The following is an 18,185-nucleotide window of genomic DNA, read 5'->3' on the forward strand; positions in this document are numbered from 1 at the left end:
TGGGCCAAACTGGCAACTACATGCATGCCCAGTAGCTACCCGTTCCTCCTCCCAGGCATACTTGCGGAAGTTTTTGGCCTCTGCCACACAATGACTTGTGCATTTAGTCCGCACACCCCTTCAGCCTAGGTACCCAAGAGCATTGGCCAATTTTGGAGCGAGCTGCACGTCAACAGGCTTCTCTTGCCTTCTCTTGATCTGCTTGGACAAAAGTTTCTGCCTACGTCCAGACGCAGATTGACTTTGGGATCCTGTCCACAGATTGCTTCAGGGGAGCTACCCGAGAGCTTGGCCCAATTCTGGAGAGAGGTACCTGCCAGGGTACCTTCGCTTTTCCCCGCTGATCCCATGTTCCAGATCTTCTGGGCTAGCTCCACATGCAGAATTGCTTGGCAATGCCAGCCCAGGACCCCTCCACGTTAGCTTGCTCCCAATTTTGCCTCTCCTTTCCAGGTAGCTGCATGCCTGCAAGCCACCACTGCTTCCTCCACGAAGCTTCTGGAAATGTTTGGGCTTCTTTCTGACACAGATTTAGCTCTGGGTACCTGCAAAGCCCTTCAGGGGACGGACGCCACAAGTCTGGACAACTTTCCTGCTAAGCGTATGCCTGGTAGCTACCCTTGCCTTCTCACCTCGGCATGCTTCTGCAAGAGGTTGGCCTTCCGCCAACACGCATTTTTTCTCTCTGCGTCCTAAACTCGCAGATCTCTAGGCATATCTCCAGGACAGGCAACAGGGAATTAAGGCTACTTTGGAGGTCTTACATGCCCGGGAGCTACCTTGGCCTCCACCACATTGCACTTAGGAAAAAGTTTTGCCTCCCTGCCTTACTCCTGGACTACAGCAGCGTACCCGTCTGGGGTCGCTACCTCAATTTGGGCCAAACTGGCAAGTACGTGCATGCCCAGTAGCTACCCGTTCCTCCTCCCAGGCATACTTGCGGAAGTTTTTGGCCTCTGCCACACAATGACTTGTGCATTTAGTCCGCACACCCCTTCAGCCTAGGTACCCAAGAGCATTGGCCAATTTTGGAGCGAGCTGCACGTCAACAGGCTTCTCTTGCCTTCTCTTGATCTGCTTGGACAAAAGTTTCTGCCTACGTCCAGACGCAGATTGACTTTGGGATCCTGTCCACAGATTGCTTCAGGGGAGCTACCCGAGAGCTTGGCCCAATTCTGGAGAGAGGTACCTGCCAGGGTACCTTCGCTTTTCCCCGCTGATCCCATGTTCCAAATCTTCTGGGCTAGCTCCACATGCAGAATTGCTTGGCAATGCCAGCCCAGGACCCCTCCACGTTAGCTTGCTCCCAACTTTGCCTCTCCTTTCCAGGTAGCTGCATGCCTGCAAGCCACCACTGCTTCCTCCACGAAGCTTCTGGAAATGTTTGGGCTTCTTTCTGACACAGATTTAGCTCTGGGTACCTGCAAAGCCCTTCAGGGGACGGACGCCACAAGTCTGGACAACTTTCCTGCTAAGTGTATGCCTGGTAGCTACCCTTGCCTTCTCACCTCGGCATGCTTCTGCAAAAGGTTGGCCTTCCGCCAACACGCATTTTTTCTCTCTGCGTCCTAAACTCGCAGATCTCTAGGCATATCTCCAGGACAGGCAACAGGGAATTAAGGCTACTTTGGAGGTCTTACATGCCCGGGAGCTACCTTGGCCTCCACCACATTGCACTTAGGAAAAAGTTTTGCCTCCCTGCCTTACTCCTGGACTACAGCAGCGTACCCGTCTGGGGTCGCTACCTCAATTTGGGCCAAACTGGCAAGTACGTGCATGCCCAGTAGCTACCCGTTCCTCCTCCCAGGCATACTTGCGGAAGTTTTTGGCCTCTGCCACACAATGACTTGTGCATTTAGTCCGCACACCCCTTCAGCCTAGGTACCCAAGAGCATTGGCCAATTTTGGAGCGAGCTGCACGTCAACAGGCTTCTCTTGCCTTCTCTTGATCTGCTTGGACAAAAGTTTCTGCCTACGTCCAGACGCAGATTGACTTTGGGATCCTGTCCACAGATTGCTTCAGGGGAGCTACCCGAGAACTTGGTCCAATTCTGGAGAGAGGTACCTGCCAGGGTACCTTCGCTTTTCCCCGCTGATCCCATGTTCCAAATCTTCTGGGCTAGCTCCACATGCAGAATTGCTTGGCAATGCCAGCCCAGGACCCCTCCACGTTAGCTTGCTCCCAATTTTGCCTCTCCTTTCCAGGTAGCTGCATGCCTGCAAGCCACCACTGCTTCCTCCACGAAGCTTCTGGAAATGTTTGGGCTTCTTTCTGACACAGATTTAGCTCTGGGTACCTGCAAAGCCCTTCAGGGGACGGACGCCACAAGTCTGGACAACTTTCCTGCTAAGTGTATGCCTGGTAGCTACCCTTGCCTTCTCACCTCGGCATGCTTCTGCAAAAGGTTGGCCTTCCGCCAACACGCATTTTTTCTCTCTGCGTCCTAAACTCGCAGATCTCTAGGCATATCTCCAGGACAGGCAACAGGGAATTAAGGCTACTTTGGAGGTCTTACATGCCCGGGAGCTACCTTGGCCTCCACCACATTGCACTTAGGAAAAAGTTTTGCCTCCCTGCCTTACTCCTGGACTACAGCAGCGTACCCGTCTGGGGTCGCTACCTCAATTTGGGCCAAACTGGCAACTACGTGCATGCCCAGTAGCTACCCGTTCCTCCTCCCAGGCATACTTGCGGAAGTTTTTGGCCTCTGCCACACAATGACTTGTGCATTTAGTCCGCACACCCCTTCAGCCTAGGTACCCAAGAGCATTGGCCAATTTTGGAGCGAGCTGCACGTCAACAGGCTTCTCTTGCCTTCTCTTGATCTGCTTGGACAAAAGTTTCTGCCTACGTCCAGACGCAGATTGACTTTGGGATCCTGTCCACAGATTGCTTCAGGGGAGCTACCCGAGAGCTTGGCCCAATTCTGGAGAGAGGTACCTGCCAGGGTACCTTCGCTTTTCCCCGCTGATCCCATGTTCCAAATCTTCTGGGCTAGCTCCACATGCAGAATTGCTTGGCAATGCCAGCCCAGGACCCCTCCACGTTAGCTTGCTCCCAATTTTGCCTCTCCTTTCCAGGTAGCTGCATGCCTGCAAGCCACCACTGCTTCCTCCACGAAGCTTCTGGAAATGTTTGGGCTTCTTTCTGACACAGATTTAGCTCTGGGTACCTGCAAAGCCCTTCAGGGGACGGACGCCACAAGTCTGGACAACTTTCCTGCTAAGTGTATGCCTGGTAGCTACCCTTGCCTTCTCACCTCGGCATGCTTCTGCAAAAGGTTGGCCTTCCGCCAACACGCATTTTTTCTCTCTGCGTCCTAAACTCGCAGATCTCTAGGCATATCTCCAGGACAGGCAACAGGGAATTAAGGCTACTTTGGAGGTCTTACATGCCCGGGAGCTACCTTGGCCTCCACCACATTGCACTTAGGAAAAAGTTTTGCCTCCCTGCCTTACTCCTGGACTACAGCAGCGTACCCGTCTGGGGTCGCTACCTCAATTTGGGCCAAACTGGCAAGTACGTGCATGCCCAGTAGCTACCCGTTCCTCCTCCCAGGCATACTTGCGGAAGTTTTTGGCCTCTGCCACACAATGACTTGTGCATTTAGTCCGCACACCCCTTCAGCCTAGGTACCCAAGAGCATTGGCCAATTTTGGAGCGAGCTGCACGTCAACAGGCTTCTCTTGCCTTCTCTTGATCTGCTTGGACAAAAGTTTCTGCCTACGTCCAGACGCAGATTGACTTTGGGATCCTGTCCACAGATTGCTTCAGGGGAGCTACCCGAGAGCTTGGCCCAATTCTGGAGAGAGGTACCTGCCAGGGTACCTTCGCTTTTCCCCGCTGATCCCATGTTCCAAATCTTCTGGGCTAGCTCCACATGCAGAATTGCTTGGCAATGCCAGCCCAGGACCCCTCCACGTTAGCTTGCTCCCAATTTTGCCTCTCCTTTCCAGGTAGCTGCATGCCTGCAAGCCACCACTGCTTCCTCCACGAAGCTTCTGGAAATGTTTGGGCTTCTTTCTGACACAGATTTAGCTCTGGGTACCTGCAAAGCCCTTCAGGGGACGGACGCCACAAGTCTGGACAACTTTCCTGCTAAGTGTATGCCTGGTAGCTACCCTTGCCTTCTCACCTCGGCATGCTTCTGCAAAAGGTTGGCCTTCCGCCAACACGCATTTTTTCTCTCTGCGTCCTAAACTCGCAGATCTCTAGGCATATCTCCAGGACAGGCAACAGGGAATTAAGGCTACTTTGGAGGTCTTACATGCCCGGGAGCTACCTTGGCCTCCACCACATTGCACTTAGGAAAAAGTTTTGCCTCCCTGCCTTACTCCTGGACTACAGCAGCGTACCCGTCTGGGGTCGCTACCTCAATTTGGGCCAAACTGGCAACTACGTGCATGCCCAGTAGCTACCCGTTCCTCCTCCCAGGCATACTTGCGGAAGTTTTTGGCCTCTGCCACACAATGACTTGTGCATTTAGTCCGCACACCCCTTCAGCCTAGGTACCCAAGAGCATTGGCCAATTTTGGAGCGAGCTGCACGTCAACAGGCTTCTCTTGCCTTCTCTTGATCTGCTTGGACAAAAGTTTCTGCCTACGTCCAGACGCAGATTGACTTTGGGATCCTGTCCACAGATTGCTTCAGGGGAGCTACCCGAGAACTTGGTCCAATTCTGGAGAGAGGTACCTGCCAGGGTACCTTCGCTTTTCCCCGCTGATCCCATGTTCCAGATCTTCTGGGCTAGCTCCACATGCAGAATTGCTTGGCAATGCCAGCCCAGGACCCCTCCACGTTAGCTTGCTCCCAATTTTGCCTCTCCTTTCCAGGTAGCTGCATGCCTGCAAGCCACCACTGCTTCCTCCACGAAGCTTCTGGAAATGTTTGGGCTTCTTTCTGACACAGATTTAGCTCTGGGTACCTGCAAAGCCCTTCAGGGGACGGACGCCACAAGTCTGGACAACTTTCCTGCTAAGTGTATGCCTGGTAGCTACCCTTGCCTTCTCACCTCGGCATGCTTCTGCAAAAGGTTGGCCTTCCGCCAACACGCATTTTTTCTCTCTGCGTCCTAAACTCGCAGATCTCTAGGCATATCTCCAGGACAGGCAACAGGGAATTAAGGCTACTTTGGAGGTCTTACATGCCCGGGAGCTACCTTGGCCTCCACCACATTGCACTTAGGAAAAAGTTTTGCCTCCCTGCCTTACTCCTGGACTACAGCAGCGTACCCGTCTGGGGTCGCTACCTCAATTTGGGCCAAACTGGCAACTACGTGCATGCCCAGTAGCTACCCGTTCCTCCTCCCAGGCATACTTGCGGAAGTTTTTGGCCTCTGCCACACAATGACTTGTGCATTTAGTCCGCACACCCCTTCAGCCTAGGTACCCAAGAGCATTGGCCAATTTTGGAGCGAGCTGCACGTCAACAGGCTTCTCTTGCCTTCTCTTGATCTGCTTGGACAAAAGTTTCTGCCTACGTCCAGACGCAGATTGACTTTGGGATCCTGTCCACAGATTGCTTCAGGGGAGCTACCCGAGAGCTTGGCCCAATTCTGGAGAGAGGTACCTGCCAGGGTACCTTCGCTTTTCCCCGCTGATCCCATGTTCCAAATCTTCTGGGCTAGCTCCACATGCAGAATTGCTTGGCAATGCCAGCCCAGGACCCCTCCACGTTAGCTTGCTCCCAATTTTGCCTCTCCTTTCCAGGTAGCTGCATGCCTGCAAGCCACCACTGCTTCCTCCACGAAGCTTCTGGAAATGTTTGGGCTTCTTTCTGACACAGATTTAGCTCTGGGTACCTGCAAAGCCCTTCAGGGGACGGACGCCACAAGTCTGGACAACTTTCCTGCTAAGTGTATGCCTGGTAGCTACCCTTGCCTTCTCACCTCGGCATGCTTCTGCAAAAGGTTGGCCTTCCGCCAACACGCATTTTTTCTCTCTGCGTCCTAAACTCGCAGATCTCTAGGCATATCTCCAGGACAGGCAACAGGGAATTAAGGCTACTTTGGAGGTCTTACATGCCCGGGAGCTACCTTGGCCTCCACCACATTGCACTTAGGAAAAAGTTTTGCCTCCCTGCCTTACTCCTGGACTACAGCAGCGTACCCGTCTGGGGTCGCTACCTCAATTTGGGCCAAACTGGCAAGTACGTGCATGCCCAGTAGCTACCCGTTCCTCCTCCCAGGCATACTTGCGGAAGTTTTTGGCCTCTGCCACACAATGACTTGTGCATTTAGTCCGCACACCCCTTCAGCCTAGGTACCCAAGAGCATTGGCCAATTTTGGAGCGAGCTGCACGTCAACAGGCTTCTCTTGCCTTCTCTTGATCTGCTTGGACAAAAGTTTCTGCCTACGTCCAGACGCAGATTGACTTTGGGATCCTGTCCACAGATTGCTTCAGGGGAGCTACCCGAGAGCTTGGCCCAATTCTGGAGAGAGGTACCTGCCAGGGTACCTTCGCTTTTCCCCGCTGATCCCATGTTCCAAATCTTCTGGGCTAGCTCCACATGCAGAATTGCTTGGCAATGCCAGCCCAGGACCCCTCCACGTTAGCTTGCTCCCAATTTTGCCTCTCCTTTCCAGGTAGCTGCATGCCTGCAAGCCACCACTGCTTCCTCCACGAAGCTTCTGGAAATGTTTGGGCTTCTTTCTGACACAGATTTAGCTCTGGGTACCTGCAAAGCCCTTCAGGGGACGGACGCCACAAGTCTGGACAACTTTCCTGCTAAGTGTATGCCTGGTAGCTACCCTTGCCTTCTCACCTCGGCATGCTTCTGCAAAAGGTTGGCCTTCCGCCAACACGCATTTTTTCTCTCTGCGTCCTAAACTCGCAGATCTCTAGGCATATCTCCAGGACAGGCAACAGGGAATTAAGGCTACTTTGGAGGTCTTACATGCCCGGGAGCTACCTTGGCCTCCACCACATTGCACTTAGGAAAAAGTTTTGCCTCCCTGCCTTACTCCTGGACTACAGCAGCGTACCCGTCTGGGGTCGCTACCTCAATTTGGGCCAAACTGGCAAGTACGTGCATGCCCAGTAGCTACCCGTTCCTCCTCCCAGGCATACTTGCGGAAGTTTTTGGCCTCTGCCACACAATGACTTGTGCATTTAGTCCGCACACCCCTTCAGCCTAGGTACCCAAGAGCATTGGCCAATTTTGGAGCGAGCTGCACGTCAACAGGCTTCTCTTGCCTTCTCTTGATCTGCTTGGACAAAAGTTTCTGCCTACGTCCAGACGCAGATTGACTTTGGGATCCTGTCCACAGATTGCTTCAGGGGAGCTACCCGAGAGCTTGGCCCAATTCTGGAGAGAGGTACCTGCCAGGGTACCTTCGCTTTTCCCCGCTGATCCCATGTTCCAAATCTTCTGGGCTAGCTCCACATGCAGAATTGCTTGGCAATGCCAGCCCAGGACCCCTCCACGTTAGCTTGCTCCCAATTTTGCCTCTCCTTTCCAGGTAGCTGCATGCCTGCAAGCCACCACTGCTTCCTCCACGAAGCTTCTGGAAATGTTTGGGCTTCTTTCTGACTCAGATTTAGCTCTGGGTACCTGCAAAGCCCTTCAGGGGACGGACGCCACAAGTCTGGACAACTTTCCTGCTAAGTGTATGCCTGGTAGCTACCCTTGCCTTCTCACCTCGGCATGCTTCTGCAAAAGGTTGGCCTTCCGCCAACACGCATTTTTTCTCTCTGCGTCCTAAACTCGCAGATCTCTAGGCATATCTCCAGGACAGGCAACAGGGAATTAAGGCTACTTTGGAGGTCTTACATGCCCGGGAGCTACCTTGGCCTCCACCACATTGCACTTAGGAAAAAGTTTTGCCTCCCTGCCTTACTCCTGGACTACAGCAGCGTACCCGTCTGGGGTCGCTACCTCAATTTGGGCCAAACTGGCAACTACGTGCATGCCCAGTAGCTACCCGTTCCTCCTCCCAGGCATACTTGCGGAAGTTTTTGGCCTCTGCCACACAATGACTCGTGCATTTAGTCCGCACACCCCTTCAGCCTAGGTACCCAAGAGCATTGGCCAATTTTGGAGCGAGCTGCACGTCAACAGGCTTCTCTTGCCTTCTCTTGATCTGCTTGGACAAAAGTTTCTGCCTACGTCCAGACGCAGATTGACTTTGGGATCCTGTCCACAGATTGCTTCAGGGGAGCTACCCGAGAGCTTGGCCCAATTCTGGAGAGAGGTACCTGCCAGGGTACCTTCGCTTTTCCCCGCTGATCCCATGTTCCAAATCTTCTGGGCTAGCTCCACATGCAGAATTGCTTGGCAATGCCAGCCCAGGACCCCTCCACGTTAGCTTGCTCCCAATTTTGCCTCTCCTTTCCAGGTAGCTGCATGCCTGCAAGCCACCACTGCTTCCTCCACGAAGCTTCTGGAAATGTTTGGGCTTCTTTCTGACACAGATTTAGCTCTGGGTACCTGCAAAGCCCTTCAGGGGACGGACGCCACAAGTCTGGACAACTTTCCTGCTAAGTGTATGCCTGGTAGCTACCCTTGCCTTCTCACCTCGGCATGCTTCTGCAAAAGGTTGGCCTTCCGCCAACACGCATTTTTTCTCTCTGCGTCCTAAACTCGCAGATCTCTAGGCATATCTCCAGGACAGGCAACAGGGAATTAAGGCTACTTTGGAGGTCTTACATGCCCGGGAGCTACCTTGGCCTCCACCACATTGCACTTAGGAAAAAGTTTTGCCTCCCTGCCTTACTCCTGGACTACAGCAGCGTACCCGTCTGGGGTCGCTACCTCAATTTGGGCCAAACTGGCAACTACGTGCATGCCCAGTAGCTACCCGTTCCTCCTCCCAGGCATACTTGCGGAAGTTTTTGGCCTCTGCCACACAATGACTCGTGCATTTAGTCCGCACACCCCTTCAGCCTAGGTACCCAAGAGCATTGGCCAATTTTGGAGCGAGCTGCACGTCAACAGGCTTCTCTTGCCTTCTCTTGATCTGCTTGGACAAAAGTTTCTGCCTACGTCCAGACGCAGATTGACTTTGGGATCCTGTCCACAGATTGCTTCAGGGGAGCTACCCGAGAGCTTGGCCCAATTCTGGAGAGAGGTACCTGCCAGGGTACCTTCGCTTTTCCCCGCTGATCCCATGTTCCAAATCTTCTGGGCTAGCTCCACATGCAGAATTGCTTGGCAATGCCAGCCCAGGACCCCTCCACGTTAGCTTGCTCCCAATTTTGCCTCTCCTTTCCAGGTAGCTGCATGCCTGCAAGCCACCACTGCTTCCTCCACGAAGCTTCTGGAAATGTTTGGGCTTCTTTCTGACACAGATTTAGCTCTGGGTACCTGCAAAGCCCTTCAGGGGACGGACGCCACAAGTCTGGACAACTTTCCTGCTAAGTGTATGCCTGGTAGCTACCCTTGCCTTCTCACCTCGGCATGCTTCTGCAAAAGGTTGGCCTTCCGCCAACACGCATTTTTTCTCTCTGCGTCCTAAACTCGCAGATCTCTAGGCATATCTCCAGGACAGGCAACAGGGAATTAAGGCTACTTTGGAGGTCTTACATGCCCGGGAGCTACCTTGGCCTCCACCACATTGCACTTAGGAAAAAGTTTTGCCTCCCTGCCTTACTCCTGGACTACAGCAGCGTACCCGTCTGGGGTCGCTACCTCAATTTGGGCCAAACTGGCAACTACGTGCATGCCCAGTAGCTACCCGTTCCTCCTCCCAGGCATACTTGCGGAAGTTTTTGGCCTCTGCCACACAATGACTTGTGCATTTAGTCCGCACACCCCTTCAGCCTAGGTACCCAAGAGCATTGGCCAATTTTGGAGCGAGCTGCACGTCAACAGGCTTCTCTTGCCTTCTCTTGATCTGCTTGGACAAAAGTTTCTGCCTACGTCCAGACGCAGATTGACTTTGGGATCCTGTCCACAGATTGCTTCAGGGGAGCTACCCGAGAGCTTGGTCCAATTCTGGAGAGAGGTACCTGCCAGGGTACCTTCGCTTTTCCCCGCTGATCCCATGTTCCAAATCTTCTGGGCTAGCTCCACATGCAGAATTGCTTGGCAATGCCAGCCCAGGACCCCTCCACGTTAGCTTGCTCCCAATTTTGCCTCTCCTTTCCAGGTAGCTGCATGCCTGCAAGCCACCACTGCTTCCTCCACGAAGCTTCTGGAAATGTTTGGGCTTCTTTCTGACACAGATTTAGCTCTGGGTACCTGCAAAGCCCTTCAGGGGACGGACGCCACAAGTCTGGACAACTTTCCTGCTAAGTGTATGCCTGGTAGCTACCCTTGCCTTCTCACCTCGGCATGCTTCTGCAAAAGGTTGGCCTTCCGCCAACACGCATTTTTTCTCTCTGCGTCCTAAACTCGCAGATCTCTAGGCATATCTCCAGGACAGGCAACAGGGAATTAAGGCTACTTTGGAGGTCTTACATGCCCGGGAGCTACCTTGGCCTCCACCACATTGCACTTAGGAAAAAGTTTTGCCTCCCTGCCTTACTCCTGGACTACAGCAGCGTACCCGTCTGGGGTCGCTACCTCAATTTGGGCCAAACTGGCAACTACGTGCATGCCCAGTAGCTACCCGTTCCTCCTCCCAGGCATACTTGCGGAAGTTTTTGGCCTCTGCCACACAATGACTTGTGCATTTAGTCCGCACACCCCTTCAGCCTAGGTACCCAAGAGCATTGGCCAATTTTGGAGCGAGCTGCACGTCAACAGGCTTCTCTTGCCTTCTCTTGATCTGCTTGGACAAAAGTTTCTGCCTACGTCCAGACGCAGATTGACTTTGGGATCCTGTCCACAGATTGCTTCAGGGGAGCTACCCGAGAACTTGGCCCAATTCTGGAGAGAGGTACCTGCCAGGGTACCTTCGCTTTTCCCCGCTGATCCCATGTTCCAGATCTTCTGGGCTAGCTCCACATGCAGAATTGCTTGGCAATGCCAGCCCAGGACCCCTCCACGTTAGCTTGCTCCCAATTTTGCCTCTCCTTTCCAGGTAGCTGCATGCCTGCAAGCCACCACTGCTTCCTCCACGAAGCTTCTGGAAATGTTTGGGCTTCTTTCTGACACAGATTTAGCTCTGGGTACCTGCAAAGCCCTTCAGGGGACGGACGCCACAAGTCTGGACAACTTTCCTGCTAAGTGTATGCCTGGTAGCTACCCTTGCCTTCTCACCTCGGCATGCTTCTGCAAGAGGTTGGCCTTCCGCCAACACGCATTTTTTCTCTCTGCGTCCTAAACTCGCAGATCTCTAGGCATATCTCCAGGACAGGCAACAGGGAATTAAGGCTACTTTGGAGGTCTTACATGCCCGGGAGCTACCTTGGCCTCCACCACATTGCACTTAGGAAAAAGTTTTGCCTCCCTGCCTTACTCCTGGACTACAGCAGCGTACCCGTCTGGGGTCGCTACCTCAATTTGGGCCAAACTGGCAACTACGTGCATGCCCAGTAGCTACCCGTTCCTCCTCCCAGGCATACTTGCGGAAGTTTTTGGCCTCTGCCACACAATGACTTGTGCATTTAGTCCGCACACCCCTTCAGCCTAGGTACCCAAGAGCATTGGCCAATTTTGGAGCGAGCTGCACGTCAACAGGCTTCTCTTGCCTTCTCTTGATCTGCTTGGACAAAAGTTTCTGCCTACGTCCAGACGCAGATTGACTTTGGGATCCTGTCCACAGATTGCTTCAGGGGAGCTACCCGAGAACTTGGCCCAATTCTGGAGAGAGGTACCTGCCAGGGTACCTTCGCTTTTCCCCGCTGATCCCATGTTCCAAATCTTCTGGGCTAGCTCCACATGCAGAATTGCTTGGCAATGCCAGCCCAGGACCCCTCCACGTTAGCTTGCTCCCAATTTTGCCTCTCCTTTCCAGGTAGCTGCATGCCTGCAAGCCACCACTGCTTCCTCCACGAAGCTTCTGGAAATGTTTGGGCTTCTTTCTGACACAGATTTAGCTCTGGGTACCTGCAAAGCCCTTCAGGGGACGGACGCCACAAGTCTGGACAACTTTCCTGCTAAGTGTATGCCTGGTAGCTACCCTTGCCTTCTCACCTCGGCATGCTTCTGCAAGAGGTTGGCCTTCCGCCAACACGCATTTTTTCTCTCTGCGTCCTAAACTCGCAGATCTCTAGGGATATCTCCAGGACAGGCAACAGGGAATTAAGGCTACTTTGGAGGTCTTACATGCCCGGGAGCTACCTTGGCCTCCACCACATTGCACTTAGGAAAAAGTTTTGCCTCCCTGCCTTACTCCTGGACTACAGCAGCGTACCCGTCTGGGGTCGCTACCTCAATTTGGGCCAAACTGGCAAGTACGTGCATGCCCAGTAGCTACCCGTTCCTCCTCCCAGGCATACTTGCGGAAGTTTTTGGCCTCTGCCACACAATGACTTGTGCATTTAGTCCGCACACCCCTTCAGCCTAGGTACCCAAGAGCATTGGCCAATTTTGGAGCGAGCTGCACGTCAACAGGCTTCTCTTGCCTTCTCTTGATCTGCTTGGACAAAAGTTTCTGCCTACGTCCAGACGCAGATTGACTTTGGGATCCTGTCCACAGATTGCTTCAGGGGAGCTACCCGAGAACTTGGCCCAATTCTGGAGAGAGGTACCTGCCAGGGTACCTTCGCTTTTCCCCGCTGATCCCATGTTCCAAATCTTCTGGGCTAGCTCCACATGCAGAATTGCTTGGCAATGCCAGCCCAGGACCCCTCCACGTTAGCTTGCTCCCAATTTTGCCTCTCCTTTCCAGGTAGCTGCATGCCTGCAAGCCACCACTGCTTCCTCCACGAAGCTTCTGGAAATGTTTGGGCTTCTTTCTGACACAGATTTAGCTCTGGGTACCTGCAAAGCCCTTCAGGGGACGGACGCCACAAGTCTGGACAACTTTCCTGCTAAGTGTATGCCTGGTAGCTACCCTTGCCTTCTCACCTCGGCATGCTTCTGCAAAAGGTTGGCCTTCCGCCAACACGCATTTTTTCTCTCTGCGTCCTAAACTCGCAGATCTCTAGGCATATCTCCAGGACAGGCAACAGGGAATTAAGGCTACTTTGGAGGTCTTACATGCCCGGGAGCTACCTTGGCCTCCACCACATTGCACTTAGGAAAAAGTTTTGCCTCCCTGCCTTACTCCTGGACTACAGCAGCGTACCCGTCTGGGGTCGCTACCTCAATTTGGGCCAAACTGGCAACTACGTGCATGCCCAGTAGCTACCCGTTCCTCCTCCCAGGCATACTTGCGGAAGTTTTTGGCCTCTGCCACACAATGACTTGTGCATTTAGTCCGCACACCCCTTCAGCCTAGGTACCCAAGAGCATTGGCCAATTTTGGAGCGAGCTGCACGTCAACAGGCTTCTCTTGCCTTCTCTTGATCTGCTTGGACAAAAGTTTCTGCCTACGTCCAGACGCAGATTGACTTTGGGATCCTGTCCACAGATTGCTTCAGGGGAGCTACCCGAGAACTTGGCCCAATTCTGGAGAGAGGTACCTGCCAGGGTACCTTCGCTTTTCCCCGCTGATCCCATGTTCCAAATCTTCTGGGCTAGCTCCACATGCAGAATTGCTTGGCAATGCCAGCCCAGGACCCCTCCACGTTAGCTTGCTCCCAATTTTGCCTCTCCTTTCCAGGTAGCTGCATGCCTGCAAGCCACCACTGCTTCCTCCACGAAGCTTCTGGAAATGTTTGGGCTTCTTTCTGACACAGATTTAGCTCTGGGTACCTGCAAAGCCCTTCAGGGGACGGACGCCACAAGTCTGGACAACTTTCCTGCTAAGTGTATGCCTGGTAGCTACCCTTGCCTTCTCACCTCGGCATGCTTCTGCAAGAGGTTGGCCTTCCGCCAACACGCATTTTTTCTCTCTGCGTCCTAAACTCGCAGATCTCTAGGGATATCTCCAGGACAGGCAACAGGGAATTAAGGCTACTTTGGAGGTCTTACATGCCCGGGAGCTACCTTGGCCTCCACCACATTGCACTTAGGAAAAAGTTTTGCCTCCCTGCCTTACTCCTGGACTACAGCAGCGTACCCGTCTGGGGTCGCTACCTCAATTTGGGCCAAACTGGCAAGTACGTGCATGCCCAGTAGCTACCCGTTCCTCCTCCCAGGCATACTTGCGGAAGTTTTTGGCCTCTGCCACACAATGACTTGTGCATTTAGTCCGCACACCCCTTCAGCCTAGGTACCCAAGAGCATTGGCCAATTTTGGAGCGAGCTGCACGTCAACAGGCTTCTCTTGCCTTCTCTTGATCTGCTTGGACAAAAGTTTCTGCCTACGTCCAGACGCAGATTGACTTTGGGATCCTGTCCACAGATTGCTTCAGGGGAGCTACCCGAGAACTTGGCCCAATTCTGGAGAGAGGTACCTGCCAGGGTACCTTCGCTTTTCCCCGCTGATCCCATGTTCCAAATCTTCTGGGCTAGCTCCACATGCAGAATTGCTTGGCAATGCCAGCCCAGGACCCCTCCACGTTAGCTTGCTCCCAATTTTGCCTCTCCTTTCCAGGTAGCTGCATGCCTGCAAGCCACCACTGCTTCCTCCACGAAGCTTCTGGAAATGTTTGGGCTTCTTTCTGACACAGATTTAGCTCTGGGTACCTGCAAAGCCCTTCAGGGGACGGACGCCACAAGTCTGGACAACTTTCCTGCTAAGTGTATGCCTGGTAGCTACCCTTGCCTTCTCACCTCGGCATGCTTCTGCAAAAGGTTGGCCTTCCGCCAACACGCATTTTTTCTCTCTGCGTCCTAAACTCGCAGATCTCTAGGCATATCTCCAGGACAGGCAACAGGGAATTAAGGCTACTTTGGAGGTCTTACATGCCCGGGAGCTACCTTGGCCTCCACCACATTGCACTTAGGAAAAAGTTTTGCCTCCCTGCCTTACTCCTGGACTACAGCAGCGTACCCGTCTGGGGTCGCTACCTCAATTTGGGCCAAACTGGCAAGTACGTGCATGCCCAGTAGCTACCCGTTCCTCCTCCCAGGCATACTTGCGGAAGTTTTTGGCCTCTGCCACACAATGACTTGTGCATTTAGTCCGCACACCCCTTCAGCCTAGGTACCCAAGAGCATTGGCCAATTTTGGAGCGAGCTGCACGTCAACAGGCTTCTCTTGCCTTCTCTTGATCTGCTTGGACAAAAGTTTCTGCCTACGTCCAGACGCAGATTGACTTTGGGATCCTGTCCACAGATTGCTTCAGGGGAGCTACCCGAGAGCTTGGCCCAATTCTGGAGAGAGGTACCTGCCAGGGTACCTTCGCTTTTCCCCGCTGATCCCATGTTCCAAATCTTCTGGGCTAGCTCCACATGCAGAATTGCTTGGCAATGCCAGCCCAGGACCCCTCCACGTTAGCTTGCTCCCAATTTTGCCTCTCCTTTCCAGGTAGCTGCATGCCTGCAAGCCACCACTGCTTCCTCCACGAAGCTTCTGGAAATGTTTGGGCTTCTTTCTGACACAGATTTAGCTCTGGGTACCTGCAAAGCCCTTCAGGGGACGGACGCCACAAGTCTGGACAACTTTCCTGCTAAGTGTATGCCTGGTAGCTACCCTTGCCTTCTCACCTCGGCATGCTTCTGCAAAAGGTTGGCCTCCCGCCAACACGCATTTTTTCTCTCTGCGTCCTAAACTCGCAGATCTCTAGGCATATCTCCAGGATAGGCAACAGGGAATTAAGGCTACTTTGGAGGTCTTACATGCCTGGGAGCTACCTTGGCCTCCACCACATTGCACTTAGGAAAAAGTTTTGCCTCCCTGCCTTACTCCTGGACTACAGCAGCGTACCCGTCTGGGGTCGCTACCTCAATTTGGGCCAAACTGGCAACTACGTGCATGCCCAGTAGCTACCCGTTCCTCCTCCCAGGCATACTTGCGGAAGTTTTTGGCCTCTGCCACACAATGACTTGTGCATTTAGTCCGCACACCCCTTCAGCCTAGGTACCCAAGAGCATTGGCCAATTTTGGAGCGAGCTGCACGTCAACAGGCTTCTCTTGCCTTCTCTTGATCTGCTTGGACAAAAGTTTCTGCCTACGTCCAGACGCAGATTGACTTTGGGATCCTGTCCACAGATTGCTTCAGGGGAGCTACCCGAGAACTTGGCCCAATTCTGGAGAGAGGTACCTGCCAGGGTACCTTCGCTTTTCCCCGCTGATCCCATGTTCCAAATCTTCTGGGCTAGCTCCACATGCAGAATTGCTTGGCAATGCCAGCCCAGGACCCCTCCACGTTAGCTTGCTCCCAATTTTGCCTCTCCTTTCCAGGTAGCTGCATGCCTGCAAGCCACCACTGCTTCCTCCACGAAGCTTCTGGAAATGTTTGGGCTTCTTTCTGACACAGATTTAGCTCTGGGTACCTGCAAAGCCCTTCAGGGGACGGACGCCACAAGTCTGGACAACTTTCCTGCTAAGTGTATGCCTGGTAGCTACCCTTGCCTTCTCACCTCGGCATGCTTCTGCAAAAGGTTGGCCTTCCGCCAACACGCATTTTTTCTCTCTGCGTCCTAAACTCGCAGATCTCTAGGCATATCTCCAGGACAGGCAACAGGGAATTAAGGCTACTTTGGAGGTCTTACATGCCCGGGAGCTACCTTGGCCTCCACCACATTGCACTTAGGAAAAAGTTTTGCCTCCCTGCCTTACTCCTGGACTACAGCAGCGTACCCGTCTGGGGTCGCTACCTCAATTTGGGCCAAACTGGCAACTACGTGCATGCCCAGTAGCTACCCGTTCCTCCTCCCAGGCATACTTGCGGAAGTTTTTGGCCTCTGCCACACAATGACTTGTGCATTTAGTCCGCACACCCCTTCAGCCTAGGTACCCAAGAGCATTGGCCAATTTTGGAGCGAGCTGCACGTCAACAGGCTTCTCTTGCCTTCTCTTGATCTGCTTGGACAAAAGTTTCTGCCTACGTCCAGACGCAGATTGACTTTGGGATCCTGTCCACAGATTGCTTCAGGGGAGCTACCCGAGAGCTTGGCCCAATTCTGGAGAGAGGTACCTGCCAGGGTACCTTCGCTTTTCCCCGCTGATCCCATGTTCCAGATCTTCTGGGCTAGCTCCACATGCAGAATTGCTTGGCAATGCCAGCCCAGGACCCCTCCACGTTAGCTTGCTCCCAATTTTGCCTCTCCTTTCCAGGTAGCTGCATGCCTGCAAGCCACCACTGCTTCCTCCACGAAGCTTCTGGAAATGTTTGGGCTTCTTTCTGACACAGATTTAGCTCTGGGTACCTGCAAAGCCCTTCAGGGGACGGACGCCACAAGTCTGGACAACTTTCCTGCTAAGTGTATGCCTGGTAGCTACCCTTGCCTTCTCACCTCGGCATGCTTCTGCAAAAGGTTGGCCTCCCGCCAATACGCATTTTTTCTCTCTGCGTCCTAAACTCGCAGATCTCTAGGCATATCTCCAGGACAGGCAACAGGGAATTAAGGCTACTTTGGAGGTCTTACATGCCCGGGAGCTACCTTGGCCTCCACCACATTGCACTTAGGAAAAAGTTTTGCCTCCCTGCCTTACTCCTGGACTACAGCAGCGTACCCGTCTGGGGTCGCTACCTCAATTTGGGCCAAACTGGCAACTACGTGCATGCCCAGTAGCTACCCGTTCCTCCTCCCAGGCATACTTGCGGAAGTTTTTGGCCTCTGCCACACAATGACTTGTGCATTTAGTCCGCACACCCCTTCAGCCTAGGTACCCAAGAGCATTGGCCAATTTTGGAGCGAGCTGCACGTCAACAGGCTTCTCTTGCCTTCTCTTGATCTGCTTGGACAAAAGTTTCTGCCTACGTCCAGACGCAGATTGACTTTGGGATCCTGTCCACAGATTGCTTCAGGGGAGCTACCCGAGAGCTTGGCCCAATTCTGGAGAGAGGTACCTGCCAGGGTACCTTCGCTTTTCCCCGCTGATCCCATGTTCCAAATCTTCTGGGCTAGCTCCACATGCAGAATTGCTTGGCAATGCCAGCCCAGGACCCCTCCACGTTAGCTTGCTCCCAATTTTGCCTCTCCTTTCCAGGTAGCTGCATGCCTGCAAGCCACCACTGCTTCCTCCACGAAGCTTCTGGAAATGTTTGGGCTTCTTTCTGACACAGATTTAGCTCTGGGTACCTGCAAAGCCCTTCAGGGGACGGACGCCACAAGTCTGGACAACTTTCCTGCTAAGTGTATGCCTGGTAGCTACCCTTGCCTTCTCACCTCGGCATGCTTCTGCAAAAGGTTGGCCTCCCG

This window comes from Aythya ferina (assembly GCF_964211825.1).
Source record: "Aythya ferina genome assembly, chromosome: 17".
NCBI lineage: Eukaryota > Metazoa > Chordata > Aves > Anseriformes > Anatidae > Aythya > Aythya ferina.